Below are 15305 nucleotides of genomic sequence, written 5' to 3'. Positions count from 1 at the left end.
TAAACTTTAGATATTTCCTCTGCCTTCTGAATCCTGCCCCTTTTCCCCTGATGGACTAAAAAGTTCAAGCCTAAGGTTAACAGTACCAGAGATCATTGTTTAGAGATTAATCTTTTTCGAGTGATAAGCAAAAGACAGACACAGTGAGTTTTAAGGACCCTACAGCTACTTGAAGTGATGACAAGTGTTACCATACCCAGGCAGGCTTCGGAATGCTAAAAGAAGCAGATCTAGTTACTTACCATCCATAAAAAACTAATGGAAGCTTCTCTCTTACTCTGATGAATGTTGAAAATGGAGTGACTTAAATAAAAAATCACTTCCCTTATTATGACTTTTGACTATTTAGCATTCATTGGTTCGGGGTCCATTTAGTTTCTGATGTTATTGCTATTCTAGTTTCCTTTTTTTTGTGTGAAAGTTTCATCTTATTATCTGGGTCTACGCTATCAAAGATATAAGGGAAAACATGATTCATTATAGAAATTACATTTTCTGAGCTAAGCCAGAAGGCACTGTCCTTACTCCAGCTCTTGTATAAGCAAGACTTAGTGTTATGTATATATTTTATGTGTATAGAATGTTTACTTAGCAATATATATATTTATACCACACAAGTGGCCCATACTACCATTACATAAATCCCTCTATTTTTCAAAGGCTATGTGGAAACAATTGATGACTGAAGAAGAGTCATGAATAAATAAACATGTTTAAAAAATTTCCAGTGTGTGTCAGCACCATTTAAATAAATATATGTCCTCTTCTCATAGCACTAACTTGCTGGTTACAGGAGAAATTAGAAGAAAAAGATGGACAATGAATATCTTGAATTCTGAAGCAATGAATTTGCTTCATCTTTTTTTTAAACATGGTTGCAAATAAGCATATTTCTGTTTGAAATTAAATGGATCCTTTGTTTGTAAAACTCATAGATTCACTCTCTATTGGATAAACCGCAATTAAATTTTTAAAAATAAACTTTAGCACACCATAGAAAGCACTGTTTTGTTGCTCTATTTTCTATTTATGTTTTGTTGCTCTATTTTCTATTTATGTTTTTATTAATTCATCTCAAATAAAATGCCTAGGTTTAAGTAGAAATCAAGATAGTGGGACAAAAATCAAGAATTGACTGGTCTTAATTTTCTTAAGTTTGGCCTTTATCTGTTTTGATAGACATGTTCATTAAAGATGTATTTGTAAGCTGTTATGCTTAAAAGTGCCATGTCTTTTGTACAATTCATCTCCTCAGATGAGCTATATGTTTAATATATCTTAGGTTTTTATTAGAATTTGTGCAGCTAGATAATAGTAATGTAATATTATTGCCTTTTATTGAAAACAAAACCATACTTTATTATCATTTTTTCACCAACTAGGATGGTTGTAATTTTTTAACTGAAGTATAGCTGACTTACAATATTGTATTCATTTTGGGTGTAAGGCAAATTAACTTATATGTACAGAGATTTCATTAAATATGTAGATTGTTTTGGGTAATATGTCCATTTTGGCAATATTGATTTTTCAATCCAAGAACACAAAGAGCTATATTTTATAAATAAAGCTGACCACTATAGGAAAGTACGCAATAGGATTTTTTGTTTTCTGTTTGTGATGAGCTATTTAAAAGGCTGAGAGGCAATATGGTATAGGAGAAAGACACTTTAGTGTCATAGCACTTTGGTTAGGTAACAGACTATCATTTTACACTTTCGGGTAGACATGGCTAACTGTCCACCAAGTTTCTATACCATAGAGAGATGGCTGCTAAGCATGTACTCTGCTAGAATACAAGTCCCGATGTTACTCTGTCCTTTGCATATAGGAGGTTATGGGGTGTGGGAACTAATGTATGTCACTTCTGGGCAAAACCTTGAGAAGTGGGTGCATTGTTACCCATTTCTTCTACCTCTTCCTGAAGCAAAAGGCTCTGAGACCTTAGAAAAGGGTAGAACCACAAGACAGGAGAATTCATGAATGTCTTTGTCAATTGACTCAAATACTGACAAATTCTGAAATATTAGAGTTGGTATAGCAGATAACATTACTGTGCAAACTAGTACATGCAATGTAAAATCTTGGGGAATCCACTTCATTTCGGACAGCTTGGTTTTTTCCATATCATAAATGCAATAATTTTATAATACAAATAGATACATTAGGAGAGACTCTCCGTAAAGAGCTGCTGGGAACATTAAATGAGATAGCATACAACACGGTGTTTTATAGGTGCTAAGCAATGACTCAAAATTAGCCATTCTTTTTTATTCTTTTGCTTGCCTTCACTGCTACAAATCACTCACAGGAATTGGTGTGGGAGTGTTTTAGCCCTGTATTCTGGAACATCATAGGAGTTGCTTATAGCTCTTCTTTGCTGAAGGCTAAATTCACTAATATAAAAGACATCTCATTAATACCATACTTTGACTCTCTCTTTCTTAAATCATTAACACTACACTTTGAGCCTCTCTTTTCTATTAGTAAATAGTTGACGACAATATCTTATTCTGTTGTGAAGAGTAATCAGTGCACTATGGCTTTTTCTATAATATTTCATTATTTTTACAGGCAGTTGCTTGCTGTCAGGCATTGTCCTATGTTGTGTCATTTTATTGTCACCACAACATGAGGAAGTGGGTGCATTCTTTCCTTTTGTCCACAGTCATGTAGCCAGTAAATATGACTGTTGGCATTCAAACTTCTTTCAGTTTAACTCCAATGATATGGATTATACCATTGTGTCTTCACATATGAAGTGATTGATGTAGTTTGCTCCTTGAATCCAGAGATGACAGAGAGCTAGAATTTGGTAGTTTACCACACTGTGTACAGCAAAGGGCCTTGAATGTGAATGGGACCAGAAATAGCATCCTTGAGGAAGCATCACTTCTAGGGGAACCTGGATATGTGGATAAGAAATGGTTCCCTTTGGATACGTTACAGTGAAGGCAAAGAAGCACATAAGAGGCGAGAAATTACGAATCTGTAGAAAAGAAAGTGGAAAAAATGGTAATAGCTTCACCTACTCCCTATCATTATACATTGAAGGATCTATATTTTATTAAACAGAAGAGGGCACTCTTGAACTAGTAACCCCACTCATGAATTAAATAGGAGTTAAAAAGAAAGCAGATTATGCTCATCCAAAGCAACTGTAAGAAGAAAACAGAAAATCTGAATCATATAATTGCAGATGTTGAATCTTTCCCCTCCCTCCCAAAAAACAACCATAAAACAGAAAAGTGCAACATGTACAACACAGTGTAACAGTGTAAAAGTGTAACACAGTATCTCAAACTGGCATGAATATTCTCTTTACATTTAGAGATAACTTCAAAAATATACCTTGAGTCTGCAGCTAAAAATCTAATAACATACGAATGGATATAAAAAAGGGGGTTTCCCAAGTAGCTCAGTGGTAAAGAATCTGCCTGCCAATACAGGAGATGCAAGCAATGTGGATTCCATCTTTGGGTCGGGAAGATCCCCTGGAGGAGGATATGGCAACCTGCTCCAGTATTCTTGCCTGGAAAACCCCATTGACAGAGGAGCCTGGTGGGCTACAGTCCCTGAGCTCAGACAAACTGAGAGAGTCAGACAGACAAAGAGTCAGACGCAACTGAGAGACTGAGCATGCACGCATATAAAGTCGATGAAACTCAGTAAGAGGGGAGTGATTTCAATAATTAGAAGAAAAAGAAAAAAAAGTTGGAAATGAAGACTACATTATGAGTTATGTAATTTAAAATTAAGAGTATTGCTCCCACCCTAACAGGGTCGAAAAATCAGATAATCTACACCTCCCCAGGCCTGGGGGAGGACTAGCTAGGACTGGAAAGTAATGGCAAGAAGAGAATGAATATATGCATAGTAGCTGAGTTGGTTTAAAGGGAAAGGTAAAAAAATACTCTACTCCATAGATGGCCTGAGTGGGAGACTGGAACCCCTTCTTTCCCCAGGATCTTATACTATGTATATACCTATAATTATATCAGTAGAGGCTTGCTGCTTGTAGAGGAGAGTGAGTTCCTGCCTGAGACTAACCACAGACTGAAGTCAGGGTTTTGCTGCCGTGGAGAACAAGGGGAAACCCCACCTCTGGGATCCTGGCACCAGAGAACTCTTTCCACTCCCCGACAAGAGCATGGAGCAACAGGCAACAGCCGAGTCTCCTGCTGGGAGACATGCAGAAGCACGAAGGAAGAGCATCCGTATGGTGCAGGGTGTGAAGGAATCAGTGAAAGCTGTGATGGGACAAGGATTCTGGGCAAAGCCTCTGGTACCCTAGGCCGCTGCCCTAAAGCATGAGGCAATGGTAGTCCACCTCTAGCAGAAATGAAACATATGGTGCCAGAAAGGTAACCACAGTGACATCAAAACCCAAATCCTGCTCACCTCTTGACTAGCTTGACTCAAATCCTGACACTGATGAGCTAATAGTTATTAATGACAAAAGTTTTGCAAAATAATAAATACCGTAAGTGATAATGACCTTAGTCTGCATTGATCTACGCACTATATCTCTACTGGTTAAATAGAAAAAATTATACTATACACAGAAAGCAAGGAAAAGTGACCCTTTGTCAATAGACAAAGCAAGCAACAGAACCAGACTCAGAGATGATCAAGAGGTCAGAACATTTAGAGATCTAAAAATAACTATGATGAATATGTTAAGAGATTTAATGGAAAAGATGGACAACATGTATGACCAGATGGGAATTTTAAAGAGAAAGTCAGACTTTATAATAATGTAATAAAAGAGAAATGCTAGAATTAGACACATATACCCGTGTGTGCACACAACATCAAACTTGAAGAATGCCTTTAAATAGTTCAGCAAATAAACTGATACAACTGAGGGAAATATCAGGGAGGAAAATATCAGGAAACTATTTTTCCTAAAAATAATTTAAACTTACACACAGACAAAGAAGTATGAGAAAAGGAGCAGAGAATCCAGAAACTGTGTAATAATATCAAATGTTCTAAGAGACCTTTGACTGTATTCTAGATAGAATGGAGTGAGAAAAAGATTAAAAATGGGTACAGGAAATATTTAAAAATTAATGGATAGGAATTTTCCAAAAAATGAAAGATATCAAACCACAGATTCAAGAAATTTCAAGAATCTAAAGCAGGACACACACACTCATCAGATCTTAATAAAATGCTTAAAACCAAAGATAAAAAGAAAATCTTGAAGGAAGGCAGAGAAAAAATGATCAAGTACAGAGAAAGAAACAAACTGCTTTTTAGACAGTTTGTCAGAAATTATGCAGTAATATAGAGACTGACAAATTGATTGTAAAGTATATATAAAAGTGCAAAGGATATGGAATAGTCAAAACTATTTTCATTTTTTGAAAGGAGCTGCATTGGAGGACTCTCACTACCTGATTTTATGACTAACTGTAAAGTTATAATAATCAAAACAGTGTGTTATTGACAAATAGAAACAGCTTAATAGAATGGAACAGAAAGAAACAGACTCACACCTATTGGCCAATTAATTTTTAATTAGGAAATTTAATGGTTCAGTTCAGTTCAGTCACTCAGTCGTGTCCAACTCTTTGCGACCCCATGAACCGCGGCATGCCAGGCCTCCCCATCCATCACTAACTGCCGGAGTTTACCCAAACCCATGTCCATCGAGTTGGTGATGCCATCCAGCCATTTCATCCTCTATCGTTCCCTTCTCCTCCCGCCCTCAATCTTTCCCAGGATCAGAGTCTTTTCAAATGAGTCAGCTCTTCGCATCAGGTGGCCAAAGTATTGGAGTTTCAGCTTCAACATCAGTCCTTCCAATGAACACCCAGGACTGATCTTCTTTAGGATGGACTGGTTGGATCTCCTTGCAGTCCAAGGGACTCTCAAGAGTCTTCTCCAACACCACAGTTCAAAAGCATCAATTCTTTGGTGCTCAGCTTTCTTTATAGTCCAACTCTCACATCCATGCATGACCACTGGAAAAACCATAGCCTTGACTAGACGGACCTTTGTTGACAAAGTAATGTCTCTGCTTTTTAATATGCTATCTAGGTTGGTCATAGCTTTCCTTCCAAGGAGTAAGCATCTTAATTTCATGGCTGTACTCACCATTTGGAGTGATTTTTAATTTAATGGTAAAAGAATATTCTTTTGAAAATATAGTACTGGAACAATTGGACATCCATATGAAAAAAAGCCAGTGAAACAAAACAGAAAACCTCAACTATGCTTCATATCAAATGCAAAAATGAACTTGAAATAGGAAATAGACTTAATGTAAAACTGTACCAAATACTAAACTATTAAAACATAAGGGGAATCTTTGTGACCTTGAGTTAGGGAAAGATTTCTTAGGCAGAACACAGAAAATCAAAACCATAAAAGGGAAAAAAATTTTAAAATACGTAACTGAAAAACACTTGTCTTTAGAACATATAAAGAACTTTCATAACTCAGTAATCAGAAAATAAAGAATCTAATTAATAATAGGCATTAGTATTGGAACAGATATTCACCACTATGGCGATATGGATTACAAGTAAGTATATAAAAGTATGCTCAACACCATTTGTCATTAGAAAAGTGCAGATTACAACCATGATAAGATCGCACAAGAGAGAAGAAAACACACACACATCTGGATTTATTTATAATTGCTCCAAACTAGAAACAACCCAAATGTCCATTACCTGATGAATGTGTAAACAGTCTTCTGTTCTCTTACTCCTGTTCATTAGTGCATCAACTGAATGGCAAAAACAATAGCAGGAACTAATTTGGTGTTTTTTTTTTTTTTTTTTTTTGACATATTCTCCCCTTCACCGTTTTATCAACGTGATAGAAAATAAAAAGAAAATTTTGCAACTGTGGTTCTTAATTTTCCATTTTATATACTGTGCAGATGTATCCTTGTGAATATTGTAGAATTTGTTAGGAACCTGGAATTCTCTCACAATAAAATACATTGACGTTAAATTGCATTAGTTACAACATGATCATTTCTGAAATTTTGCTATCCTAAAAACAGATTACAGAAATTTAAGGCTTTTATACCTTTTCCTGAGTGTTAGGTTCCTGTGTATTTTTAAAATTATTGAATACATGTTGTAAATCATGTCAAAAAATACTAATGCTGCAGCCCCTCAGGTGACAAATGACATACACAAGAGACACTTACTCCCATGGCTGTTCCCTTCCACTGCTATCGTGTCTCGGTCCCTGACATGTTGTGGACAGTGAGGTAGGTTTGAATGTGGAGGCAGCGGAAAGGCTGTCAAACTGGTGTAGCTCAGAGAAGCAGACCTCCAGGATGGATATTTTGACAGGACCTTTTGGTTAGGGGTGTGTGTGTGTGTGTTTGTGTGTGTGTGTGTGCGCGCACGTGTGCATACTCAGTTCTGTAGCCCAGGAAAATCTACAGGTGGAGCAGCAGATAAAAGTGGAGTGGAAGATCTTTGAACAAAGTTGTTGTTGCTTAGTTGCTCAGTCAAGTCTGATTCTTCTGCAACCCCATGGACTGTAGGCCACCAGGCGCCTCTGTCCATGGGATTCTCTAGGCAAGAATACTGTAGTGGGTTTCCATTTCCTACTCCAGGGGATCTTCCCAACCTAAGGATTGAACCCACGTCTCTTGAGTCTCCTACACTGGCAGGCAGATTCTTTACCACTGCATTATCTGGTTCATTATGTCAAATATCATTCCCCATCTCCCCGTTTTCCAATATTTTCTTTAAAATGTGCACAAATTAGAAATTTCTACAAATTAGAAAGACCATCACGCTTTCAAGTAATCCCTATTTAAAAATCAGAGAGTTCTTCAGAATTTTAAACCTCCTTAAAATGACATTCATCTCTTAGTATGACTTCATTTCACATACCTAGCTGGGATTGGGGGTGCTGGTTGATCGAGGGGAGAGGTTGGTAATTTGGAGATCAGGACAGGCTTGGAGAGATTGCTGAGGAGAGACGGTTTCACCAAGAGGATGGGGATTGATGTGTCTATAGGGGGAGCACTGAGATACTGAGGAATTCACAGGATGCTTCTCTCCTTCCTCTTTGGTTAGCAACCCCTACATCCTACATATGCTCCCAGAACACTGAATTCCAATCAGCTTATTTAATAACAAGGAACAGGGAAGTGAAGCAAGAATATGTCGAGCCCCTAGATTCCATAGACCAGAAAGACCATTCGACCACGTACTCAAAACCTTACTAAATGCTTTCTGTTAACTTACACAATCCTCATAAAACAGTCCAGCACATGAGAAATGTGAGATTTATTTGTATTGTGAGCTAAATAAACCTCCTGAGCAGCTTGACCTAACAGTGGCAAATACAGAACTGTTTCTTTTCTGGAAATACTCTCTTTGGATTCTATAACCAAACCTTTGGAAGAGGAACTATTTAAGGCTGTCTGTAGTTGCATTTTATCTGTAATGTGTTAAATTTAAATAGGCACTTTGTGTAGTCGTTTCCTTAGAGGGACCTCTATATTCCGGAGAACAGTAAGGAATCTGCCTAGGAGGCCACACAGTAGACCCTGGGTTTTATATACTTCCTTGTTGTTGTTGTTGTTGTTTAGTTGCTGAGTCGTGTCTGACTCTGTTGCGACCCATAGACTATAGCCTGCCAGGCTCCTCTGTCCATGGGATTTCCCAAGCAAGAATATTGGAGTGGGTTGCCTTTTTCTTCTCTGGGGCATCTTCCTGACCCAGAGACCAAACCCGCATCTCTGGCGTTGGCAGGCGGATTCTTTACCACTGAGCCACTCTCCCTCTGCCTATGAAAATCCTCAAATTAACAATCGGAGTAAACAGAAACGTCCTTTCCTCTTCATATTCCCAAATATCACCCACAGGTGTTTATAACTATTTGAAATGCTCACCAGCAGCTGTACTTATGCATAGCATCTGCTGGGAACTCTTCCTTAGTTAATTCATCAACCAGATTATAAAACATCCTGGCTGTGATTTTCCTTAGAACTATGACATAGGGCACCATATTGAAGCTCACTTATAAAATGTATGCTACTTGTTTCTTGATGGATTTTTGAGGAATCTCAGAAGACTGAAAACTTCTATAAAGAATAGACTTTGTTTCAACATAAAAGTATTTAAAAAAAAAAACTTAGTTTGTTCTATTTAAAATTTTTATTTTCTTAATTTATTTTTTGGCTGTGCTGCACAGCATGCTGGATCTTAGTTCCCCAACTGGGGGTCAAACTTGTACCCCCTGAAATGGACTGTGACGTCTTAACCACTGGACCACCAGGGAAGTTCTGATAAAAGTGTCTTACTGGGACAAATGTAGTAATGATGAGTTTCCTATAATTGCAAAAAAAATTGCAATGTATTTATTTGCTAAAACCTTGATAAGTAAATGGATAATTAATTATCTAATATCTTTTCATAGAATAGAAGGCTGATATTCTAGGTTGGAAACTGGGATATAACTTCCCAGATATATTTTTTTAAGTGAAAATTATAAAGCCTACCTGAATCTTGAAAACTGAAGTGGTTGAGGACTCATATCCCCACCCATATAAGTGAGGAAAAAAGATACTTAGTGCTTTGGAAGGTCATAAGATCCTATCATTTTGTTGACCAAAACAGCCTTCATTCTGCTGCTTATCTTAATAACATCCAGGAACTTGAGGGTATTTCCATAAAGAGTTTTGAAATGAAGCTGATTTGGTATTTAGTTAATTGCATATCTTGAAGTAGTTGAGTTCAAAGACAGAATGGAAGCTCATCTGCTTTCAATATGTGAGGACTGGAAATAGAGATGCATTTTTCACCATCCCAAGTGTGTTCACATGGACAGGACTAGGTGGGGTATATTCCTGCAGGCTTGGTTGGTTAACCTCCAAGAGTAGGCAGGAAGCCTGAAAAGAATGGTGAGAACTGGAAAGATATGAATTCAGACCACACGGGCTAAGAAGACAAAGATGCCCATACAGAGGCCAAAATCGTGGACGCCTCCCAGAAAACCTTATTTGTCTAAAGAGCTTTAGGCAGCTCATTCCTCTTACTGCCACTCTGGCTTCCCCGGTGGCTCAGCCGTAAAGCATCCACCTGCAACGCGGGAGATAACAGGAGACATGGGTTCGATCCCTGAATCGAGAAGAACTCCTCGTGGGGGAAATGGAAACCCACTCCAGTATTCTTGCCTGGGAAATTCCATGGACAGAGGAGCCTGATGGGCTACAGTCCATGGGGTGGCAAAGGGGTGGACATGACTGAGCACACACACATAAATAAAAACAACCTTGCTCCCTCCGGTCTCAACTTAATCTGTATAACCATGGACCCATTTAATCGGCCTTTTGCCCAGGTATAATTCATTTCCAGGGCTGTGATCCTTGAATCTGTTCTTTAAAACTGGTGCTTCCTCCTCAGGGTCCCATCTCCTCTCTCAGCCTTTACGGAGCAGAGTTTCCCGGCTCTACTCTCCAGACAGTTTTCTGGGAAAGGACTCAGAAGCGGTGCTGAATGCCCTTCCCTTTTTTCTTCTGGGGAATTCCTATCAGCCTTAGGATCAAATGCAACTTCTCTGAGAAGGCTTACCCTGCTTCCTGGACTAGGTCTGAGCTCATAGGCGTGCCCTCCGCCAGCCAACCTGCAGCACTTGGTAACACCTCTCATAACTGTAATGTGCAAACATCCGCTGTCCACCTCCTTTGTTAGAACTTAAGCTCCCCGTGGGCATGGACTGTGTCTCTCTCCCCATTGTATTACTAGTGGCTGCCATGGTGACTTGCCACCATGGGTGCTCAATACATGCTCATTGAATGAGTGAATGAAAGGACATGTCTCCTTGGAAAAGTAATAAGGCTACTTTTATAACTAAATTTATAACTAATCTATTCATTCATTTCAGTTCAGTCACTCAGTCATGTCCGACTCTTTATGACCCCATGGACTTCGGCACACCAGGCTTCTCAAATTCATGTCCATTGAGTCAGTGATGCCATCCAACCATCTCATCCTCTGTCGTCCCCTTCTCCTCCCGCCCTCAATCAATATATCAATAATAAGGCTATTTCTAGTCCAAATGGGAAATTTTTCTTGGATTTGTGCTGTGCATACTTATTCTTTTTTCTCAGAACCCCTATCTCTGAGCTTTCCTTTAACTTTTGAAATAACAAATCTGATCAAAGACCAACGCCCCAATGTGAATCCACCATCCCATCTATGTTAAGTTGTAATTTACGTCGACAGCGTTAATCTGAGATCATTCCGAGTCAAGGAGAAGTATTCAAACTGCTTTTGCTATCGTAAAAGGCATAGACACTAAATTGGATAACTAGGTAGGCATTTAAAGATATTTTAAAGCAATTCTACACTATTGAGAATTCACTCATAAATTCAAATTTACATATGTAGTATTAAATTTATGACTAATCTATTCATTCATTTCAGTCAGTCGCTCAGTCACGTCCAACTCTTTGTGACCCCATGGACTTCAGCACACCAGGCTTCCCTGTCCATCACTACCTCTGGAGTTTACTCAAACTCATATCCACTGAGTCGGTGATGCCATCCAACCATCTCATCCTCTGTCGTCCCCTTCTCCTCCCGCCCTCAATCTTTTCCAGCATCAGGGTCTTTTCCAATGAGTTGGTTCTTTGCATCAGATGGCCAAAGTATTGGAATTTCAGCTTCAGTACCAGTCCTTCCAATGAATATTCAGGACTGATTTCCTTTAGGATGGACTGGTTGGATCTCCTTGCAGTCCAAGGGACTGTCAAGAGTCTTCTCCAACACCACAGTTGAAAAGCATCAATTCTTCTGTGCTCAACCTTCTTTATAGTCCAACTCTCACATCCATACATGACTACTGGAAAAACCATAGCTTTGACTAGATGGACCTTTGTTGGCAAAGTAATGTCTCTGCTTTTTAATATGCTATCTAGGTTGGTCACAGCTTTTCTTCCAAGGAGCTAGCATCTTTTAATTTCATGGCTGCAGTCACCATCTGCAGTGATTTTGAAGCCCAAGAAAATTAAGTCAGCCATTGTAGCCACTGTTTCCCCATCTATTTGCCATGAAGTGATGGGATTGAATGCCATGATCTTAGTTTTCTGAATGTTGAGTTTTAAGCCAACTTTTTCACTCTCCTCTTTCACTTTCATCAAGAGGCTCATTAGTTCTTATTCACTTTCTGCCATAAAGGTGGTGTCATCTGCATATCTGAGATTAATGATATTTCACCTGGCAATCTTGATTCCAGCTTGTGCTTCCTCCAGTCCAGCGTTTCTCATGATGCATTCTGCATATAAGTTAAATAAGCAAGGTGACAATATACAGCCTTGATGTACTCCTTTCCCAATTTGGAACCAGTCTGTTGTTCCATGTCCAGTTCTAACTTTTGCTTCTTCACCTGCATATGGATTTCTCAGGAGGCAGGTAAAGTGGTTTGGTATTCCTGTCTCTTGAAGAATCTATTCTTTTATGAATAAGAATCTATTCATTACTGTGATATTTTAAATATGAAATATGTTCAAAAAACCTTTTAAAAAGATGTATGTTGTTCAATGCGGTGGCTCAAGTGTCTTAGTTTTCAGTTGTTATTGGTTATGTTTTGGCATTAAATAGTTGACAGATGATGTTGGCAGTTTATGTGTAAGCATATTAGAAGAAGCAACTGCATCTATTTTTGGTAAAACTGTTCATGTTTTCTAGTAAGGAAAAAGAACCTTTGTCTGGGAGTCAGGAGCCCTGGGGTTTCACTGGGAGTCTTGCTAATAAATGACTGATTGGTCAGGGGGAGGCAGTTAAGACCACTTGTGCCTGAGAGTCCTTGTCTATAAATGCAACATTTTATAGTATTTCCTAAATTGCATAGACTGGATACTAATTCTGTACAAAGTGAGCCAGTATTCCATGATAAGAATGATTCTGTGATAAAACAAACTTGGAAAAAAATAGAGATAATTGATTATTATTATTATTTTTTTCCTGAGGTATTTCTCAGTACCTCTCATATACAAAACTGTGCTCTGCATCTCCAGGGTCAGACAGTATATGTTTTACCTTTAACGTGACTTGACCATAGAGCTGTTTTTAAAGAAGTATCTATCAACCTAGTCATTCCAAGTCCATATGCCTTCTGAAATATTTTAGAGTTCTAGTAGAAATTCAATTTGTGGCTATGGAAGTCTTTCTTCAGTGAAAGCAAAAAAAGGAAAGATGAACAGTTATGAGGAAAAGATGAGATTCAAATATTAGGGGAAATTTTATTGTGTACTATTGTTTCTATTTTTTATTTTTAGATTATGAGAGGGGTTTATCTTTCTTATAGATTGAATCCATCAAACACACTACTTTTATGCCTTATGTTTTTCTCTTGATGAATTTTAGAAGTATAGAAAACTATAAAGACTATATGAGGACAGGAAAATTATAAAGAATATAAAACCCACAAGGTGGGAAAGTTCTTGAGAATGGGAATTTCTTGTCCCCCTGTCCTTTCTTGACATTGGAAGGTAAACAGAACCAAATGCTGAGAGATATCTCTTCTCTGGGTGCACAGAATGTCCTTTTTAATCTGCCTACAAACCCTCAGTCTGGACCTGACCTCTTTCATTCTAAGACTTCCAATGTTTAGTGTTAACTGATGAAGTAAATATAATCCAACATTAAGTAGATGGTGATAATAACCCATAGAGCCCATGTATGAAAAACCTGAAAATTATAAAAGGAAATCTTAGCAATTGGCAACATGAAATGATGGTATAGAAATGGATTTTGGAAGTTTCTGAAAGAGATACATCCTTATTCTTTATGATATCACAGGATGAAGAATTGAAGTGCTCTTAGTGGAGGCACATTTAATGACCACTGGTTCCAGCACTTCCATCTATTGGCACCAGCTTTGTTGCTACCAAGATCCTACCATTTACTGGGGTACTCTTGATCTTGGCAGCTGTTTGTCAGTGGTGATGGGTGTTAGGGCCAGCGTACATGCTTAGGGTGGAGACTGACACGGCTGGGCCATGAGGAACATCTACTAGGGAAAGTGAAAGGCAGAATGAAATAGGTCTTTAAGAACACGCACACACAACTACTGTATTTTGTTGTAAAATTTTTGTCTATACTTTTTTTTTTTTTCATTTCCCTCCAGGTGTAGTTTGGCTTACCCCTGTAGTCCTAAATTAGGTAATTAATCCACGTGAACATATATCCAGACGAGATATTCAGAGTAACATCCAACTTGGCTCTTAGATTTTATGACCTGTGACTGGTTAAATTTGACCCTTAGGTCCTAGAAAAATATTGTAATACTTTGTTGAAAATTGCCTGTTTCTCTCTCTTTTTGTTTTTTGGATATAGAGGGTACAAAGTAAGTCTAGGGGCATACATAGCTATCACTTAAACTTTAGTACTATTTTCCATGTAATAGATAAATGATTTTGGTGAATCTTATTATGCAGCATTTAATTTCTTGGTGACTCCATTACAATGAAGAATTTCATCCTGGATAATTATTTAGTTGTTTTTGATAAAAGTTTTTAACTCACTATCTATACTAGAGGAAGTCATTTGATCCAATGGGTTGTTTGTTAAAATATAGTGAGTGGTAATGGCAGAAATGAAAGTTATTCAAAGCTGTTTCTCAACAGAAAAAGAAAGAAGTAAAACAAAAATTTGAAAGGTTAAGTACCCCAAAATTCTCTTTATCTAAAATACGTCAATGACAATAATATATTTTCCGTATTTCCATTTAGAAACAACACTGCTTGAAATCCAACTAAAAGTCATGACATTCATTTCACAAATCACCGTTCAAAATCAACATAATTCTTTTGGACAATGACAGACAATGTGTGCCATGTTCGTTGAATCTTTTCGTGTTATTTTTCTAGGACAACTCATGTGAAAAGTTAATGATACTGCCTTTATAAAGACACTGCTTGATGAATGGACTGTGCCCTAAATGCACTTAATTTCCTTTTCCTTTTGCATTCCTTATTTAGTTCATTTAATCTGCAGTTCAAATCCAAAATCCTAAGTGAAATTCAAGTCTCATAAAAATTTTAAACAAAAAACTTTTGAAAAGAACTCCCCACACCAGCTTAACTTGTATTTTTTAGTACTTGGCTAGGCAGTTAGTAAACTTTTCATCCCACTACATATTATCTTTATAAACTCACCAACCAGATTATCCTTTGAGAAAGCTGATTCTTTCTGGTTATAGTATCTTTGGAATAGATTATTCAGATAATCACTCTGATTCTTTAATTATGTAGTCTTGACCCAAAAGTTACTTCCTTAAATGAAAAGACAAGGAATGCAAGAAAGTAAATT

The 15305-nt window shown here is 37.7% G+C and overlaps 1 long non-coding RNA gene across 5 annotated transcripts in view; it reads left to right on the top strand.

The window, feature by feature from the left end:
• The window catches only part of LOC145518748 (uncharacterized), a 228610-nt gene that overhangs the window by 52017 nt on the left and 161288 nt on the right, over positions 1-15305 (top strand). The window contains exon 3 of one of the 5 annotated variants that reach the window (XR_014063253.1): positions 6060-6380. The exons of the other annotated variants lie outside the window; for them this stretch is intronic. This is a non-coding gene — a long non-coding RNA (uncharacterized LOC145518748). Of the gene's footprint in view, positions 1-6059; positions 6381-15305 lie in introns of those variants that run through there. 5 annotated transcript variants of the gene reach the window in all.

The sequence above is a fragment of the Giraffa tippelskirchi genome, chromosome 8 (assembly GCF_054371585.1).
Source record: "Giraffa tippelskirchi isolate mGirTip1 chromosome 8, T2T-mGirTip1v1.2.pri, whole genome shotgun sequence".
NCBI lineage: Eukaryota > Metazoa > Chordata > Mammalia > Artiodactyla > Giraffidae > Giraffa > Giraffa tippelskirchi.
Note: the sequence above shows the minus strand (reverse complement) of the source record. Positions and strands in the feature narration are given on the sequence as shown.